We start from the raw sequence: 5,044 nt of genomic DNA, 5'->3' as shown, positions 1-5,044 counted from the left end.
CAATTCCAATCATAATTTTATTTGTTTCACAAGATGCCCCCTCATTTTTTTAAATTCCGTTCAGAGTATAAATACAGTGGGCACTTTTTGTATAAACCAAATTGAGTTACCCTTGTGCTACATGACATTGAATTCCAAGTGTCACTTTTGAACTCACTTGTTCAGCTTACCAATGATTGGATTAAACTCCCTCCAATGTAGAAACAGGCTGTTCGGCCCAACAAGTCCACACCGACCCTCTGAAGAGTAACCCAGCCAGACCCATTTCCCTCTGACTAATGGACATAACACTATGGGCAATTTCCCATGACCAATCCACCTGACCTGTACATCATTTGGGCAGTGGGGGGAAACCAGAGCAAACTCATGCAGACACGGGGAGAATGTGAAAACTCCACACAGACAGTCACCCAAGGCTGGAATCGAACCCTGGTCCCAGGCGCTGTGAGACAGCAGTGCTAACCACTGAGCCACCGTGCTGCCCCAACCCTTGATCCCTGTAGTTTCCTTCAGTCTTGTAAAGGATGAGTTCTATCTTGTATTATCTGTAAACTTGGACGTGCTGTCTCACACAATTTTATTGTGTATTTACTGTAACAAAACGTGCCAAGGTGCTAATTCAGGGTATTGTAAAATAAAGTAAGCCACTAACTTATTTCATGGGATGAGGGCATCGCTGGCTAGGCAGCATTTATTACCGGTCCCTAATTGCACAGAGGGTTTGTAGGCCAGACCAGCTAAGGTTGGCAGTTTCCTTCCCTAAAGGACATTAGTGAACCAGATGGGTTTTTCCTAACAATCTGTAATGGATTTATGGTCATGGTTAGACTCTTAATTCTGGATATTGATTGAATTCAAATTCTACCATCTGCCATGATGGGATTGAAACCCAGATCCCTAGAACACTACCTGGGTCTCTCGATTTACAGTCCAGCAATAATACCACTGAGCCATCGCCTCCGATAAGAAAGTTTAATAGTCAAAACTTTGAACAGAGGTAAGATCAATAAGATGAGTCCAAACCCTCTCAGAGTCATAGAGTTATAGAGCACAGAAACGGACTCTTCAGTCCAACTCATCCATGCTGACCAGATATCCTAAATTAATCTAGTCCCATTTACCAGCAGTTGGCCAATATCCCTCTAAACCCTTGCTATTCATGTACCCATCCAGATGCCGTTTAAATGTTGTAATATCTCTGTACGTGGCTTAGTGTCAATTTCAATCCGTCAACCCCACAGTAAAGCACCTTGAGAGAATTGACAACACATGGATCTCTATCTAATGGTGAGCTGTTCTATAATATTCTACGTCCAGGATATTCCCAGTCCAATCTTCAGGAAGGCTGGAACAAAGTTAGTATGCAGGATAATGTCTGTTTGCAACATGACATTCTGTGGAACGTGCCCTGTACTTGAGCTGATGATTTGCAAACACGGTTTTAACAGCAGCTCATCCATAATGTCGGCATTTTTGTGGCCATCGGGGAGGCAAGATTCCTTCCTGGATTTCCATCACAGTTGCAGGAAATCCACATCCTTGCTGGTTTGATGTTCCCTGCCCGATGATCAGCTCCGATGCCCACTTTGATCAGACAACATGATAAGTTGTCAAACCAGGGTTTTGTGCGGTATCCTTAGATTTCTGATCTCTAAAGCCTCTCCACAGAAATCCAGGTGGGTTATGTAATGACAGCCTATATTCCAGAATATGCTCAGGGTCTTACATATTTCAATCTATTTGTCGCTTACACAGCACATATAAGCCTAAGTCAAAACGTGGGGTACTGGAAAAGCACAGCAGGTCAGGCAGCATCCAAGGAGCAACAGAGTGAAAAGCTTATGCCCAAAAAGTCAATTCTCCTGTTCCTCGAATGCTGCCTGATCGGCTGTCTTTCCCAATGCCACACCTTTTGACTCTGATCTCCAGCATCTGCAGTCCTCACTTTCTCCCAGTTGTATATAAGTCTAACCCATCTGAGTCTTTCCTCAGAAACTAACCCAGGGATTAACCTAGTAAACATTGTCAGAACTGTTTCTAATACATTTACATCCTTGCTTGAATAAGGTGACTAATACTGTTCAGTGTTCAGAATGTGGTAAAACCAATATCCTGAATAAATGAAGCAACACTCCCCCCCCCACCTTTGTATTCAATCCCACTCATAATAAACAATAACATTCCATTTGTCTTTCCTAAATACTTGCTGCATCTACATACTAATCTTTTGCAATTCATTCCCAATGACATGCTTCAGTATCTCTGAGCTTTGTAATCTCTCAACAATGAGATAAACTGCTTCGTGTTTATGCTTAGTACGTAATGGACAATTTCCTATTTTTCCCAATATTATACTTCATTTCAAAGATCATCGCCTGCTCGCTTCAATTATTTATATCTTTTTGTAGCCTCCTTGTGTCCTCTTTACAACTCACCTACGGCAGTAAATTCCAAGTATTTTCCCCAGGTGACCCCCATTTCAAGGTTTGAAAGTTGCCACAACCCCTCAGTGGGGACTAGGAGTGTTGGTTGGAGGTTTCTGTGAGAGTAGGGTGTTGGATGGGAAGGGGTTACTATTAGTCTCAGAAATAGAATGACGGTTAGACAGGGCGGTGAAGAAGGCTTTTGGCAGACTGGCCTTCATCAGCCGGGCATTGAGTATAAGAGTTGGAAGTTATGTTACAGTTGTACCAGACATTGGTCAGGCCGCGCTTGGAGTATTGTGTTCAGTTTTGGTCACATTGCTATGGGAAGGATGTCAGTAAATGGAAAGAGTGCAGGGTGAATCTCCCTCTACATTGTCCCTATCAGGCACTCCAAGGTCAGAGACAGCACGTGGTTAGTTACAGGGTGAATCTCCCTCTACACTGTTCCAAATCAAACACTCCCAGGACAGAGATGACACGGGGTTAGTTACAGGGTGAATCACCCTCTACACTGTTCCACATCATACACTCCCAGGACAGAGATGGCACGTGGTTTAGTGCAGGGTAAAACTCACTCTACACTGTCCTGATCAAACACTCCCAGGACAGAGATGACACGGGGTTAGTTACAGGGTGAATCTTCCTCTACACTGTTCCAAATCAAACACTCCCAGGACAGAGATGACACGGGGTTAGTTACCGGGTGAATCTTTCTACACTGTTCCATATCATACACTCCCAGGACAGAGATGGCACGTGGTTTAGTGCAGGGTAAAACTCACTCTACACTGTCCCGATCAAACACTCCCAGGAGAGCGACAGCATATGTTTAGTTACAGGGTGAATCTCCCTCTACACTGTTCCACATCAAACACTCCCAGGACAGGGAAAGCATGGAGTTAGATGCAGGGTGAAGCTTCCTGTCCATCAAACGGACCTAGGACGTCGACAACACAGGGCTAGATCCAGAGTCCCTCTCTGGCAATCAAAGGTTTGAAATTTCCTCTCTCTCTACCTCAGGCTCCTCTGCTGAGACACACCTGATTGACTGAGATTTTGGCCATTTCCCTTAATATCTCTTTGAGGGATCCTGGATTGGAATTCATTTTAAAACATGGTCAGTGAAGCAACTTTGTGATGGCTTATGCGCCAGAAGTGCTTTCGAAATGCAAGTTATTGCAATCCAAAGTTCAGAATTGCACTCAGCTGTGTTCCATTCTCATGGTGCAACACTTTGCCTGTTCTTGGGCACAGAGTCAGTTGGAACACCAAGCTCTCGGGCAGAAATGGGAAACCCTTTCTTCCTCTCACGGAGAATAGGATCAAGAAAAGAATTTAGCAACTCAAATGCTCACCACCCTAATTAGATCATTATCTAGTCATTGTGGAAATTCCCCACGGGCTGTTATAATTTGTCAGCAACCGCAGACAACTTCCTGTAAATGAATCTGATCATTTAATCTGTGTTGGATTTATGAAACCACTCCACTCGCAAACAAATTTTCTCCATGGTTTTGAACGTGTTCCAGCTCCTCAATTTCACTCGAGTCAGATAAAAGTCCCTCGCACGGACTCCCCCACTTCCAGCATTCTAACTTTCTACTCTCCCTGCAGTTACTTTTTGTTGGAAAGTGAAGTTGTGTCAAAAGTTGTCAGATACTGCGATGGGGAGAAAGTGAGGACAGAAGATGCTGGAGATCAGAGTCGAGAGTGTGGTGCTGGAAAAGCACAGCAGGTCAGGCAGCATCCGAGGAGCAGGAGAGTCGATGTTTCGGGCATAATCCCTTCATCAGGAATGTGATCAAAGAGAGAGTTGCTCCTTCTCCCTCTCACTACATCAGCACCGTGAGCACTTGAGTCAAACAAAATTTAATTGAGGAAAGCAAACAAAATTAAAAATGCCTTTTACCAATCTGGCATTTGGCACTAGCCCAGCCTGTTAAAAGCTTCAGCCAACTTCCAGTAATATATTGGCACTGATTCTCTTTACTCTCACAAAGTGCTGTTTGCTTCCAAGTAAAATAAAATTGTTTCTTGTTGTTTGAGGACACCAGATACTGATTGATTTATTGTTGGCACATGTACCAAGATCTAGTGTTGAATGAGCCCGATACAGGCAGATAGTACCATACCACGTTCTTTACGGTAGCATGTTTTCCTTTGAGTGGAGGAGATTAGGATGAGGTTTGAAAGGGGTTCAAGATCATAGATATCTACTCTTCTGGGGTTAAAAGCTGTAGTCGCCATAAGCCCACAGAACTGCTCACTTCAGACAAAATGGGCAAGAGACACAGAGAGCGAGAGAACGAGAGTGTGTGAGAGAGCACACGACAGGCAGAGAGCATGAAATGTATAAGAGAGAACGAGAGAGAAAAATAGCGAGAGAGACGGCGCAAGAGAGCAAGCGAGGGGGACAGAGAGTGCGAGAGTGAGAATGAGCAAGCCCCGGACAGAGTGAGCGCAAGCAGGAGATACAAAAAGAGCGGATAGCAAGCGAGAGGGAGAGGCACAGCAAGAGAGAGCGACAGACACACAGGGCGAGAGAGAGAGAGACACAGAGAGAGAGAGACAGAGACACACACACGGCGCGAGAGAGAGAGACACACACACGGCGAGAG

Source organism: Chiloscyllium plagiosum, chromosome 39 (assembly GCF_004010195.1).
Source record: "Chiloscyllium plagiosum isolate BGI_BamShark_2017 chromosome 39, ASM401019v2, whole genome shotgun sequence".
NCBI lineage: Eukaryota > Metazoa > Chordata > Chondrichthyes > Orectolobiformes > Hemiscylliidae > Chiloscyllium > Chiloscyllium plagiosum.
This window is presented reverse-complemented; position numbering follows the sequence as displayed.